Source organism: Lissotriton vulgaris, chromosome 1_1 (assembly GCF_964263255.1).
Source record: "Lissotriton vulgaris chromosome 1_1, aLisVul1.2, whole genome shotgun sequence".
NCBI lineage: Eukaryota > Metazoa > Chordata > Amphibia > Caudata > Salamandridae > Lissotriton > Lissotriton vulgaris.
Window position 1 is genome coordinate 1452610698 of NC_141685.1, and position 16560 is coordinate 1452627257.

Sequence of the window (16560 nt, forward strand, 5' to 3'; positions counted from 1 at the left end):
GGGCTGCATACCCCTGTAGTTAGTCTAAAGCCAGGGCACTTGAGGCAGAATGCCAGGGACTTCAAAGGGAAACTTCTAGAAGCTTCTCTCCCACTTCAAAGGCACAATTGATTATATAAAGTGGACCTCAGACACCACTTCAGTACCTGTGGATAGTCTGCCAGAAAGTAGGACTGCTGTGCTGCTGAATTATCTGCCACTCTTGTGGACTGGTTCTCTGAAGGACTGCTGCCCTACTGATCTGCTGTCTACTGCCTTCATGCGTGAGTGATAAGGACTGGACCTGCATCCCTTTCACCAAGAGCCCCAGTGTGAATCCAAGGGCAACGTTGCTGTCCTCTGACTAGAGCCTCAGGGACAGAAGGCTCCACCCACTTTGACCCAGCACCTGGACTCTGACATCTGGGAGATTACCCTGACAACTGTTGCCACCCAAGTCCTGGACCCTTGGCACTGGGCCTAAGGTGCTTTGCCAGCCTCTGTGGATCCAGAGGAAAATCATCTCTTCTGCTGTACTGGAGAACCTCGATCAGCATCAACGCATCACTGATGCTGTGTGGATCAGAACCACCTCAAAGACCTGCATTGCATTGCAGTCCGTTACCCCATTAAAACTGAGTCTGCAGGATGCATCCTTGGCGCAGGCCCTCACATCTGTCATAAAAGGCAGCCTCCACGTTGGACCCCAAATTTCAGCCTTGCAGCTCTTCAACAACGCAATACATCCTTGATGCCGGAGTTCACATAACAAGCCCTCGTCGGTGGGTTCCTCGACGATGCCACAGGACCTCACACCACAGCCTCGCTACATCTTTGAACCGATGTATCTCATCATCGGCTGACACATCTTTGACATGGAACCTCGCAAAGCTCCGTAAACCAGGATTTGAGGTGCTTTATCTGTGGACTTAACTGGGTCACTGTAGCCAATGCTCCTTAGTGGTCGCCTAAACTTTTATCTCTGTCCTGGCCCAGCGTGATCAGATATTCACAGTTGGCACTTTTTGTCGTATGGTGCTATTTCTACATTTTATTGGATTTTTATCATTTTAGTCATGTGGGATTTTTTTGTGGTGATTTTTCACTCGGTTACTGTTTGAATTGTTGCACAAATACTTTACATATTGCCTCTGAGTTAAGCCTGACTGCTCTGTGCCAAGCTACCTGCGGGGTGAGCACAAATTAATTTAGGGTTTGCTTGTGGCTTTCACCCTGAGAAAAATTGTGGTTGCTGCTTAAGAAGGGTCCCTCCTCAATCAGTAACCCAAATTATTACAGCAGGCATGAAATCAGAGGCAATCAATCTGAAGGGGGAATGTTTTTATAGTAATTTGAGACATTGTGTATTTTTAAAGGACCTAAAAATATTTAAAGAGAGAAATGTTTGCAGAAACTGAGCATCCCTTTTCCAAATATGTTTAACAGCTCACTAATTAATATATAGTAACATTTCATAGCTAGATATCTATATCTATCTCTTTTTATATGTATACAAAACAAAGCTTATAGCAACATTATGTTCAGGTGTAATAATGCAGAAACTCATATTCAAAAACTAGAAAACATTGAAATTCACTAGCTGCAGTTTAATGATCTAACTTTAACTTGTTTTCTAGGTGTTTTCTGCTTATGACCTCACATGTTACATCACTCATGACATATTAAATGAGATCACAAATGACATCACTCATAACATGTGCAATTATATCTGGGGCCATATGCCTAACACCCTACATGCAGCTAATTTCTCCACCGTGCATAGCCTTTGACCCTCTGTAATGTTTGGTTGGCTGAAGGGCCTGGCATTTGGGCGACCCTTGCACCCCACACCCGGTGGGTGCTCAACCCGCCTGATGCACATAGCCTTCAGCCATGAACATTGTGGGGTTGGACCACATGCCTGGACTACACTCAACGCCCCTTGATCAGACAGCCCACTGCTGTGCATGGCCTTCAGCCATGAACTGGGTTAGGTTGACTACAGGGTCTGGCCCATGGCAAGGCACTGTGCCTACCCCAATGGGTGGACAACCATACACTGAAATGCAAACTCGCACAGATACCCGCATGTTTTTCTTGCTTTTTTTTGTGGCATCCCAGCTCAAGCATTATATTCTGTACCACAAGAAGGTTCACTTGCTGTAGTTTTTGTGGTCTCGCTGTACCACAGCTCTCACGGGAGTCTTGCAGTAGTTATATTGGTACCTAATTATAATGTTATTTTAACCTTTTCATTTGTAAATTTCTTGCATTTCTAACTATAATGACTGTACCTCACTGTAGTGTCACTTTAATCTTTGGTATTTTCAATGAATTTCTGTTTTCTGTAATGGAAGATATAATTACCGTACCTAACTATAACATCATCTTAACCTTTATTTGATTCAGAGAGTTCTATCATTATTTCATCAAATTCAGATATTTCCTCTGCTTCACCTGACCTTTGGCCTTGTAGAGTGGGTCTATGTGTACAATGCCTAACCTCTGGCCCCTACCTGCACTCAATTCCTCTGCAAATGGCCAAACCACTAGCTGGGCATGTTCTTTAGCTCTATACTGCATGAACAGTGAGTTTTTGGGCCTCAGGTATTAGGTACGTCCAAATCTACCATGGTGGCCAACCCCCTGCACTGCATGACCAATGCTGTGCACAGTGGGGGATTGGCTGCAGTGCCTGACCTCTTTCCAAGCCCTGCACCCAACCCCCCTGAGAAGCTAACCCCCACTGTGCATAGCCAGTCATGGTATGGTGTTAGCTGTGGGCCTGCTTTCTGACTCCCCTTCAGCCTGCTAACCTACCACTGAAGTTATGTGCAGGTGTTTGGGCAAAGGGCCTCGCCTCCAGATGGAGCCTGCAGCCAACCCCACTAAAGGTGTCCAAATCCAACCTGTGCTTGGTTGTAGGCAAGGTCTATTGTCAACCCATCTGAAGACACACATTCAACCACAGACATCCAACCCACAATATGTTTTTAATTTTGTTATTTTCTTGCAGGTACCATAAAGCTCCTGTGGTAACCTCTGCTCAAAATTACCCCTCCCCCCCTAGTACTTTAGTAGCTGCAAAACATTTTCTTCTGAGTTGCTGCCAACCAATCAGATCGCTCGGAACAGCTATGATTGCAAAAGTGTCAATGGGAGAAGAATTCTTTAGGTCAACCAAAGGGGTCCCATTGTTTAAACTTTTTAGTCCTGTGGGGCTGTTGTGGGACCAACCATCCAACTATAAATAACTTTCTAACCCCCTCAAGAACAACACAAGCGCCTCCTTAAATGTGAATTTCTGGAAATTTGCTGAACGGCATGCACCATATCACAAACATCACACTTTCCAAGAAAAGGTCTAACGTTTTGCCAAACTTGATGTCATTCTGATTCTGGTGTCTTTTCTGTATCCGAGGGCCACGTTTCCTACTAGAATAAACATGGAAAATCATAATTTTTGGGTCTATCCTTGTTCTTTTTCTTCCCTTGACAGATCAGTGTGAAGTTTTTCACGAAGGATCCCAAAGTAGATGAACTTTTTTTTAAAGTTTTGTGTACATTTATCAACCAGCACAACGTACTTAGTAGTACAAAAAATCACTCTTCCTGTGAAACCTCTAACCTTACTCTAACAATACAGTAGTGACTTGACTATCAGTCAATGACACTGCAATCGCAGGATAAAGGCCTGTGTGGTAAAGCCTTGTGAGTTATTACAATGTGTTGTAAATGTCAACATGTTGTAATACTGTTTGGGTAAATGCATACGTGGTATTGACTGATATTCCCTGAGCAATCCACTCTTGCACTGAACTGTAATGTTCATGCTTTGTTACTTACCTAAGTCTCTTGCAGAAGCTAGAAAGGATCCCCAGTTAGCCTGCATGCATGAGGTGGGAACAGTTAACTTCGGATTGGCCCAGATATATCTCTCAGAGAGATCATCCCAAATCCCCTAAAGAAATAGTTTTTGGGTTTGGTTGGGTTGGGTTGGTTGATAATTCAAAAATGTTCATGCATTTACATAGGCCAAGAAAAAAACATGTTTTCCTCACATGTTTCACATGCAGCACCAGGGACTGGCCAGTGATCTCGCAGGTTTGGAGTCCTATGCCAATGTATTGTGACACATAAATTGTGCCCCCCCTTCTGCACCATATGCAAGTTGCATGATTGTTTTGATACAGCTTTGTTTGATTGACTCTATTTTATACTGGAAGATTTTAAAAATAAGTGCTTCACTGGGAAACTTACACATTCTCATTACACAATGACTGGCTTATTTAGAAGCTCATCGCGCTGCCTGTGAGTCACTTTTTTTGATACAACGGTTGCGCAGTGTGCCAACTCACATTTACATGACCACGTAATGCCACCCTGTGTGGCTTTTCATGGCCTTGTAAATATGGCCCCCTTTCACGCATTACTGTACATGAACGGGGAGTTTCATGGGTGTTGCTGTGGGTGTTCCCATGCAAAATCCATTCTGCAGCACACATAAAAAAGGGAAAACATCCCTCATTATCATTTTTCTGCAGGAGGGTGCCCTACCTGCCCTGTGCCAAAACCTTGCAAATGAAGCCCTGGGTTCTGGCTTTCTGGGGATATAACCATGATTAATGCTCATCGGAAGCCCAGTATCTATTGTGTCAAAAGGGCCCTGATCACTTATTATTCTGCCTGCATTGAGCCAACTACCAATGATGTTTCCTTTTTTAGTAAGGCATGTGCCTTAGGTAAAAGCAGCCCTATCACATGCCTGTCATCCCCAACTGCTGAATTAATGTTATGGGGTTGGCATACCCAGGTTGAAAATCACCAAGGCTAACAGTAGGAGGAATAACCTGACTGTCTCCACAAGACTCGCCAGAGTACAAGTGTCAAAGGAAATCTGAACATTCCCTAACGAAGGGATTCTGCCCATCCCCATAGAGAGGGAACATGAGACCCCTCCTGGGACTCAGGGATTGCAGTAGATAGCCCACTATGCATTGTGTCCTAGTGGATGTACATGGTGTGGGTGGGATCATAGTTGAATCAAGTGATTGCAAGCAAGAAGAGAGGCGTTGCTCAGTGTAACTCCACTCTGTCCCTGCATTATTGATCAGTGGTATGAAAAACATTGTCATCAGGCGTGATAATATTTGTTATCGTGAGGGGCAAACTGTAAACATAAGCTTAATGAAAATAGGAATGGTAAAAGTAACAGCATAGTCTTTTTAACAAACTGATGGAACACATTCCACGAAAATTAGTTTGTCAGTCTCAATATTAACGGGTCATATAGAATTTTGTGGAATAAAATATCTTATGCTAAATTCAGCGTTTTTTCTTTCCATCATGCTGGTTTGGAATCTTCAAATAAAGGTATTTAGGGGCTAATTATGAGGTCTACAAATGTAGGCCTATTAAAATCCACCCTGTCCACAGAGGTAATGAGGATAACAGTTGGTAAACTGATGCCCCCAGTGAAATTAGAAATGACTAGTAGAATTGGTAATTAATTGCCTCATGCTCCCACAATTCATTAATTTTGCCCAGACGTTAACCGGGAGATATCAGCTTCCTACTGCTGCTGAAGTCTCAGAGTGAAAATAACAGATCTGTGGTGGTTCTGTGGGTCTCATGATTCAGAGGAGGTCTCTGGCCCCATAGCAATTCAAAGGGACTTCTGAATTAGGTCTATAGAGATAGGTTAACTGCTGAGGTTCCAATGGTGGAGGCTCAGATGGCTCCATAGCTAGAAATATTTGAAGTGGGCATGTCCACCACAAAACAGTCTTCAGGTGCATACTTATCCTACCCGTAACCTTTTCGTGAGGATTGGTGATCTACTCAGATAAAATCAACATTGGCTCCATCTGCAGGGAGAAAACTTCCACGTGTTTCAGTGACTATGTCTTTTTTTTGTTTTACAACACTCAAAACGATGAAGTTTCTTCTGTAGAATACTGCCCCAAATATGGAGCCTGCCTAACATTACAATGTTGACAATATTGCTCACTCTGAGTAAGAGGAGGACCTTTTCTCAAAAAATCATTGCCTGAGTGGCAGGTTCAGGAGGGAATGTGAAGGTGAGGCCGATACCACCAGGTAAGTTTGGCAGCAGCACACACCGTACACAAGTCTGCCTCAAGTCCTTGTTCTATTAAAAATGTGAGTTTTGTATTTACCATAAGATTCTTAATAGTTTCATAAATGACGTCAGAGGAAAAAGAGAATTATATTAATACATAAAAAGCAATCTGCTCGGCAGAATATCATTCTTTGTATCGAATAGGGACACCATGCATCAGAATTATTCCAAAACAGCAAAAAAACTAAGAAAACAGAAGAAGAAATGACATTACATATGTAATACATGCTAGGTAAATTCACTGAATGCTGTTTATATCAATAGCTTCAAAATACGTGTTTGAAAGAAAATTTTAATTGTAAAAGAGGTGGCTGAAACGGTGATAATATGTGCGCAGGCTGAACATCAAAGTGAAAATAAATTGCTTAAGAGATGAGCTTCTTTGAAGTAAAATAAAAAAAATATGCTCCCGCTCTATGCGATTAATATATGTCAGAGTTAGACATACAAAGGAGTTGTTCTGTCCCAAATATCACTATCTTGAGCACATTTGTACCGGTGTGAAGCAAACTACAATAGACTGCAATAAAACATGAACTCTTTGAACAACCACAACTGTACCGCAGGGGATAAATTGTAGAAAAAGTTACACGGAGTACATCTTAATGAACCCCTAGTCTACCTATTTTAACAGAAGTTTTTATAGTGACCTTTGGGAATTAAGGGGATGTAATTTTCAGTTACTTTAGATTTCTATTATAGTTTCTAGAGGGAGGTGACAGACTTTTAATCTCATTAGTACGGTTTTTAAAGATTTGTAAACTAAATTTAGTGAGTGTTAGAATTTTGGGGATGACTGGGGATTTTTAAACTAATTTTAATGTGGTTTGGAATCATGGGTTTCTTCCCCCTCTCCTTGTTACAGCGGGAACAGTATTTTGTCTGCGGGCTATTCAATTCAGAGCATAATGTTTGAGCAGGTGCTGAGATGTCATTTTGACCTATCTGGGCTGCGTGCAATTTTGAGGAGAGCGGGATGCTTAATTTTTGGTGTAAGTTTCTGTTTAAACTTGCGTACCCCTTGCGTCTTGTACATGTCGTGCAAAAAGATTTTTCTCGTTATGCCAAATGTCCAGATCCTGCCCTTCTTCTGAAAGGGTAAAAAATCTCGGGGCTCTATTGTGTGTGTCCCGATGGACGGTTTCCCGGATCTTGGGAATGGCCATTTCTAAAAGGGATACCAGAGGTGTTGGAGACTTACATAGCCCTCCCAAAGTTGCCTTTGGGTGAGTGGTCCTGGGTTCCTGTTGTTGTGCACCAGTGGGAGCCATCTTGCTCCCTTGGCAGTCTATCTACTATCCCAGGGGCGAGGTCAGCCGAACTTGCCTTGGGGAAACAGCAGCAGACAGGGCTCTGGGCACCCTGTGCTAATTAGGATGGCAAACTCTAGTGGGTATTCCGGATCGACCTAGCATGATTGTCCGGAAGACTGGCTATTGGGGCAGGTAAGGGAGTCAAAACTAGGAGTGCTATTAAGCGGGTGAGACATGAATTGGCCAACTGAATCATGGGACCTAATTAATCAGAACTATTCACAAAACTATTTATATTTATATACAACTGCAGTTTATCATCATCATGTTATAAAATAATGTCATTTAATTAAGCCACCTAGGCAATGGATTCACTAATGGTAACTAGACTCAAAATAATCAAGACCAGCTTGTCATTTAAAAATCTACTTTATTAACTTTTATGATCAAAAAAAGAGCTTTTTCAAATAATAAATCTTTATTGGCATTTAATACGCATCATTTTATTAAATAAGGCACATTAGACTGTCAGCTTCAAAACAAAATCAGCATGAAAAGTATTATAACAGAAAGAATCTCATTCCCTAAACCCTAACTCCCTGACCAAACTAATGAAACCTAAAGGGAAAAGCATGAGTTCAGATTTCTCTTACGTGAGTCAAAAGTCCGTCAGCATCTCACGCTCTGGAGGATTCAGGAACGAGCCAGCCAAGCTCCTCCCAAGGGGCCAAGTTTTATACCTTTTCTCTATCTAAAACTAGCTAAAAGAATACTTTTAAAAAGGCATCCTGCGAATTGATTGGCTGACAGCCGTCAGGCCACATTAAGTCATTGCCTCTTCATTCCAAAATCACGATCTTCTACAATGCCATTGTCCTTTTTCTACAAGTGACATTAGCTTCCGAGGACCTTCGCAACATTTTATTGAATAACAGTTCGTTGCTTCCTCAGCTTTGGCCTTTCTGCCATATCCCGTCCTTGGAAATGTTATACAACGCGGAGCACATCCTGCACAGTTCCTCGTGAAAAAGTCTTGAGAAAAATAAAAGTGAAACGAAAGAAGCAGCAGATGCACACAGGATTCCGTCCCCACAGTACAAACCAGGAAATTTAATTTGGCTTTCAACTAAAAACATCCAAATCACTGGACCCAAAAAATTAAAACCGAGATTCATTGGGCCATTTCCAATTGACAAAATTATAAATCCTGTTTCTATAAAAATGAGTCTTCCTCAGGCCTATGCTATTCATCCAGTTTTTCATGTCTCATTGTTGAAACCTTATGATCCTAAAACGCGGCCAGATAATCCCCCACCTCCTGTTGTTGTAGGAGATCATATAGAGTATGAGGTTAAAAAGATACTGGATGCCAAAAGAGTGAGAGGTCGTTTGTTTTACCTGATCGACTGGAAGGGTTACGATTCATCAGAAAGATCTTGGGAACCTGAAAATAATGTCCATGCACCACGACTTATCAGATCTTTTTATGCACTTAACCCGAACAAACCACGACCTGTAAGACGGCCTTTGGGGGGGGGGGGAGAACTGTCATGGGTCCCTTGGCAATCGCTAGTTAATCCCCTGTAATGGTTAATCTCTTGTATTGAGCTAATCCCCTGTAATGGTAAATCAAAGAACTGTGTTAAAACCATAGGATTCATTTGTTGCTAGCAATGCTTATTGAGTATTGTAGTAAAACACACATCATGATTCTTGTTGGTACCAATGGTTGTTTTCCGAAGGGTTCGCAGGGTTTTGGATGTGTTACGCTCTTAAAGAACCTTCTCGCTCTCACGTTTGAACTGCCGATTCTCTACATGTGAGCAGATGAGCATACGCCCTAGACCCAGGCTATAAATACAAGCGCGGCAATCTCAGAGACACTTCGCTTCCTCGATTTCTTCACTGCGAGAGCGTTCCTGAGCCCAGCTGTCTTCAAGAAGCCTTCTCTTCAGTCAGCCTCGATTCCGATTGTCTTCCTTCGTTACCCACAGCCCAGTACCCCTCCCGATTTCCCTCTCCTTACCTGCACCTTCTGGACTCCGTCTTTTTCCTCGCTCCCCGGACAGCCTCGGCAGCATCGACATTCCCCAGAGTTTCCGGTGCAGTCCAGCAGCCAAGTTCTTCCCCGCACATCCGGTGGAGTCTCCGAGCATCGTTCCGACTTCCTGAAAAAGCAAGTAAGAGATATCTGGTAACCAGGCAACAAAAGGACAACAAAGCACTGGTAAATGCAATTTGTAATTTTTTCAGTTTTTCAAGAAAGGACTTGAGAAAGACAATCGTACGAACTAACTTTTAAATCTTCAAAGAAAGCAGAACTCAGGAGAGTGTTTAATTCACAGCTCAAAAAAGCATTGGCAAGGACAAATAACCCAATAGACCAAAACGAGTTGTGATTGTATTATGATGATACTTATGTTACAATTAATATTGAAAGTGAATTGCTGTTCTAAATATTGAATCCACATTCTTAACTTTAGTGGTCTAGAACCCAAAAGTCTGCCAGAGAATCTTGTTGTTTTCTTTTCCATTTCATTGTTTTTCAGAACCCTTTTTGAGGAAACCAGCGAGTATTTGCCAGGTAGGCAAGTTGTTGTGCAAGTTGTTGTGTGACTAAAACACCACTCACTAACCTCATTAACTAATATAAAGAGTTTAGTCCTGTAATGTTAATGTTCTAAGCTTTGACAAATTGAATTCATGAAAGAAAATTACTTTGGTATTGCATTTTAAGGTTTGAACTGAGATCAGGTCAACCCCGGCAAAAGGAGTGTAGGAAAGGACTTCTATAATATTGGTATGTACTAAAAATGATATCTATTCAAGGATTTCACAGAAGGTTGTTAATGTGAAAACTAACAGGTTATGGTAACTGTTATTTGAAAGATGCTACAAAAGAAGTCCTGAACACTCAAAGAGAAGCAGATGTGGGCACAGACACTTAAGGAAGATTCCCAGTGTTTCTTTTTCTTGTCTTGTTTCTCAATCCACTTCCCCTTTCCCTTGTGGGTTAATCAGCCATGCAAGAGTTTCTTTCCTTGCAGACTGGTTGAGTCATAGGGGAGTTGGGAGCGTGCAACGCCAAGAAAGAAACATCAGGAGCCTCGTGTGTGAACGTGTGTATGCTCTAAATAAAACCAAGACTCAGATAATACTGAATGATAAAATCACATGGTTGGATAGTCGAGTTACCCCTAAAGCAAAATATCTGGGTGTGACTATGAAGGCAAACATAAACCTAATAGTAGAAGAAAATCTGATCCCGCTATCTCTGGATACCAAGAAGGCACTTAGAAAAATCGATAACTTGCATCTAACCATTATTGGACGGTGCAATGTAGTCAAGATGACATATTTCCCGAAGCTTCTATATTTCTTCAGGACGATCCCTCTGGAATTTAACAACAAAATCCTCCATCTATTTGAGCAAATCTTCAGCCAGTTTATATGGTCATACTCAAATACGAGAAGATCATACAAACTGCTCTCTCTACCCAAGGAGAGAGGAGGATGGGAGCTGCCGAACCTTAAGTTATATTGCTGGGCAACTTTGTTGCAGTATAGTTCGTATTTATTCCAGGATGATGTAGAAGATGAGTTGCTAGGTTTACCATCTCCCTATAAAGTTCTATTGGGGGAAGACTGCAGGGGGTGCCTTTGAAGGCAACTTGAATTTGGCTATTACAAGCGTGCCAGGTTTAAGACCCTAAATAATGCATATCGAGTATTTTTAAATATTCAGAAACTTTTCGGCCTAGGTAGACTGAACTACTATACACTTATTAAAAATAACCCAATGCTTCCTTCACTATTTAGCAACTCGTATTTTCAGAATTGGTATAACGCAGGTGTGACTAAACTTGGGGACTTGGTCACTTCAAGTGGGATTCGGTCCTTCTCGGATCTTAGTACCCAATTTTTGTTTGACGAAAGTCAGTTCTTTCATTATATAGCAGTAAGGAACTTCTTGAGCCTTAAGACAGGTTGATAAAATTGGTTTGGTTGATAAAATTCAGGGGAATAGATCTTTGCAGATCAGGGTAATATATACTATCCTGAATGAGAAGATGCCGGATGACCTGGGGAAAATAGATACCAAATGGCAATCTAAGCTAAATTCTACCCAGAATCTCTTTAGGAGGGCTCTGAAACTAGCCCACAAATATCTACTGTCCACCAAATTACAGGCCAGGTTCTAAAAAACTGGGTTCTTTCTCTATATCACCCCGGATAAAATAGCGAAGTGGGGAACCGTCAGCGCCACTTTTTGCCCCAGAAGCCAGGAATTCTCGGCGGACCAGGCCCATATGTTTGCCACATGCCCAAATCTAGCTCCACTGTTACAACAAATTCAGATATTTATGGGAATAGTACTGGGTCAGAATATACAATTAACTCCACCACTAGTTTTACTGGGGCTGGATAACACCTCACATGTTGGTAAGCCTCTGATTTTTGTGGCCATGACTATTTACAGGATTTGTATTGCTGCACATTGGAAGGATGCTAATCCCCCGTCATTTGCACAATGGCAGGCAAGATTATTGGCGACGTGTAAATTAGAATTTGCCATTTATTCCAAAAAAAGCAAACGAGGTAAAAAAACTGGACTACAAGTCTGGGATCTCTTGGGCAAATGGATCAACGGTGTGTATCCTGTATGAAACTTACTGATTAGTCTACCTGCCTCTCCTTGCTGGGTCTTCCTTCTTTGTAATTCTAAACATACGTAGAATCTTGTCTTATTCCTTCCTTTTTCTCTCATCTAAATCCTTGCTCTGGCATACCTCTTTGCGATCTTTTTTATTTTCCCTTTTCCCTTGCCCGTTTTGCTTTTTCTTTTATTTAAAATCCTAGCGTTCAATACAGCATAAGCACTTTGGGATGCTCGGTTGACTATCTTTTCAGGGTCATTTATTCTAAAAGTTCATGCCTGTCCATTTAATAAAATACAGAGGGGAATGTAATTGTGGTGCCCTGGGGTGGGAGGGGGGGTCATTTAAAAAAAAAATAATTTGGCCAAATGTGATGTTAACTTTGTATTTTGGTTTTTCTGGCAAAAAAAAGGAATACAAAGCAAAAGGTGCTCCTCATATATACATGTTGTTGAGAATTAAATATGCATCAAAATTGGAAACAGACACAGAGTGGTCTGTACTTTCTTTCATACAGTAGTATGTCAAATGTACCTTCCCAAAAGACAATGCCAAAAATGACCTAAAACAGCAAGTTCAACATTATCAAACACCTAGATGTGGTATGTACTATCAGTGGAACTACAGGGCAAAAGGAAAATCTTACAATAAGGTGCCGATTACAATGCAGGAGGGAAAGGCTTCGACCAATGGTTGGAGCCTTTCCGGGCCCGATCTTGATTTACTTTCTGACCGCCACATTAGAATGCAGGTGGTCAGAAACGAAACTGGACATTCATTCCGGCTGGCATCCGATGGGCTCAAGGAGCCCGTCGGGCAGTCGGAGGCTGGCCCGCAATCCCAAAGGGCGGGCTTTTTGCCCTTGGAATTATGATACTCGGTCTCAGGCAGGCTTTCCATGTAAGGCTCTCTGACATGGAACGCCTTTCAGAGAGTGAGTATACAGGGTGCATGGTTTAACAGGACGTCCCATTCCCCAATGGGGAATTGTGCTACGGCCTTTTTATGGCTGTAATACATGCTCCCATAGGGAATTGTCAGAATGTGACCAACAGTGTTCTGTCACATCCTAATCAGGAGGTAGGGACCATTGGCCGGAGGCCGGTCGGTCCCAGTTGCGAGATGGTGTCGGGCTGACATTAGTCTGCCTGACAATGTAATAGCCCCCCATAGTTCACTTTGGATTTGATTTCCAAAGCCTGTTATTTCCAAAGGAATAGTCAATAGTTTTTTGTCTGTAGTCAGGCATACGATTACTCACAAATCACTGAAAAATACCTAAACCATAAAGAGAAGAGACGGTTCAAACATTATCAACTACTAAAAAACGGTCAATCTCAAATTGTGGAATGCGAATGTAGATATTCCCAAGCCTTTGCTCGATATGTTCCTTCGTACATAACAGAAGCTGAAAAGATGGAGATGAAGGGGATGTTGAAAGAGATTTCTGCTGAAAAGTCTTTGACAAAAAAACTCTACAGCTTCAGCTTGAAAATGCATCCACATAGCGAGATGCCATCCTATGAATGCTGTGCCTGGTTGAGTTTAGTTAGTTTGTACTCTAAGTCCAAAGGGACTGTTTGGGTGAGTCTAGGCCTAGCATGCACGTGAAATAGAGTTTTTAAATCTTTTCTAAAATTCAGTATCTTGCAGAATTTAGCCCGGAAAGTACAAATATTGTCAATGCAAACATGTTAGACACCTGCTACCCAGAAAATGTCAACATCTTGAAAATGTATAGAGAAGATGTCCACATCTTGAAAATGTATGGAGAAGTGTGGCTCACCGGTTAGAGGAGGCAGTCCCGGACGCAGAGGTCAGACCCGGGGTTCAATCCCCAACACGGCAGGGTCTTGAGCTCAAAATGTCCACGGACTCGACAATTCTTGCCTCGGTGCCTACTCGAATCATGGGTTCACACTCTGCAACTCTGGGCAATAGCTTGCTTAATCAACACTACGGCCCCACCATGATGGGATGCCTGGCTTTCACCTTGGTGATGCCTAGTATGGGTTATCTTGCAGGGAAAAGCCAGGATGGGTTCCCAAAGCAAGCGCCTTGAGACCTTACGGTGAAAGGCGCTATATAAGAACGTTTGATTTTCGATTTACGATTTATGAAATACTCAAAAACTACACATTTAGAAACAATGTCACAGAAGATAAAGATGAATGTAACTTTGCAGTAGTTGGTTGCAACGGTTGCTTCGTACAAAATAGCAAAGGCAGTGTAATTAACCATAGAAAACTGAGTTGCCATAGCTGATGAAAAAAGAGAGTTTATCTCTTTGGCACTTTTGTAGCTGTTTAAGGCTTGGTGTTCTCAATCAGAATTACTAGGAGTGTTTGAATGCTATGAAGAGTCTTTCAATACAGCAAAGGATACCAATGAGTGTTTGATATTTCCAATCTATTTGAAATTGTTACATGATAAGAATGATCAGGAAGAAACAATTGCTGCAGAGAAATCTAAGAAAAGTTCATAAAGCAGCCAAAGTTCAGGTCTTCTAGGTCCAGATCCTCTTCGACAGGCAATTATTGAAAATCAAGTGGCCTTTGCAATGAATAAAGAGGAGACTTCAATGTAGCAAGCTTGACAGGGAAATGTGGTTTTGGAACAGTTAGTTGAAAAACCAAAAGACTAGCAAAAATAAATATATTTGGGCGTGAAAAACCAAGTTGAGCATGGTTTCCTTTTTGAGAGGAAACAGTGTACATGCATATCATTTACGCCAATAGTGTTGTATGTCAGCCATGAATCTGGTACAGGTAAAAGCTTTTTATTACAAGTTCTCACTGCTTTCCTGCAGAAAGACTAAAGAGTATAATTTGTTGTGTGTAGTAACAGCACCGACTGGATTAGCTGCACATAACATTAAAGGAGTTAATCTAGATCGAACTCTCTTGCTGCTTGTGGAACATGATAAGAAACTGGAGCACCAAAAGTTTTCTGGTGAAGCTTGTCAAGATGATTCAAGTACACAAGAAGTTAAAACTATTGGTCATTGATGAGGTGAGCATGGTCTCAAATGTAATGATTGCGTTTGTACACTTAAAAATGCATCAGATTCTTAGGACAGAATATGATATTCTATTTGGAGGAAAACACTTGTGTTTGGTGAACTGCTACAACTTAGAGCAGTCAAGGACAGCCTGTGTTTAAAACACTACTCCGTGATAAAATTTGAAATCTTAGGGAAGCATTGTAAACTTAAACATTTGGTTAAAATTTCAATACAAAGAATTACTTAAAAATATGTGACAAGCATCTGACATTGAATATGAAAATATACTCAAGGATATTAGAGTAGGTGTTCTCTTAAAAGAGGGGAAACATCACTTAGAGAGTTAACTTGTTAAGACTTTTTCCTATGCAAAAAAACAGCTGCAGAGCTAAAGTTTATTTTTATTCAAGAAAGAAAATCTATAGTGTGCCTAATGCCTACACTTCAGCAATATGTCTTTTTCAATAAAAAAAATTGCTAAAATTGGACAAAGAAGATATTTTTACACTTACAGCAATAAACAAAATATACACCGGGGTTTTACCGTGCTCCTACATGAGAAACTACAAGCAAAACTGTATGCATTGGAATACTCTGTATCCAAAACTGTGGAATTAGAGAAAACTTTAAGTGTTTGCAAGACCTTTAGAGTAATTTTGCGTAGAAATTCAAGGTTGAGGAAGGATTAGTAAATGCTGCTATGGGTAAAGCGATTTATTCTTTAACTTTTCAAATAGCAATGAGATTGAACACTTAGCAATAACATTTGATCAAGTTGATAGTGTAAAGCAGATTGGAAGGTCTATTGAACATTTTTTGCTTGTAAGATTTTTACGTTTGGCAGAAGCAATTTACAGTTTCTCTAGCATACACTGTGACTATTTTTAAATCTCAAGATTTCATTTTAGACACAGCTTGTATTAATATTGGTAGTACTGTGCTTATGGAAGGTATGTCATATGTAGCATTATCTCGAATTATAAAATTGTCCAGTTTGTATTTGGTTGCATTTGATAATAGCAAAGTAAGTGCTGATCTAAGTTGTATTAAAGAATACAATTGGTTAAGATGTTTATATGCTCCTCCTTTAGGATACTATCCCATTTGTAATAAAACATGCCATCTGTGCAAAATGAAAACCTACAAAGGTATATAGTGAAGTTGATCAAAAGAAAGAAAAGGAGGTGAACAAGGAAGCTATTAAGAAGCAAAACATTGACAATCAGGGAGATATTGTGGGTTACCAGTTGCCAGACCATTCTGGTTTCAACTTGTGGTCAAATGTTGTTTTCAATGTACTCTTTGAATTACCTCAGGTTGTTTATGCTATTGAACAGAAACCACTGAACAGATTTGTGTTCTGCACTTTGTGGTTTGTTGCAATGTTTATGTGTTGATAGGACTGTAAAACATTCTGCTTCACAAATTTGAGACATTGTAGAAATATATTGTGGATCAGTACAATTTACTCAATACACTCAACAGGATGCACAGGAGTCATCCTGGGAGTTTTAGAATAAGAAG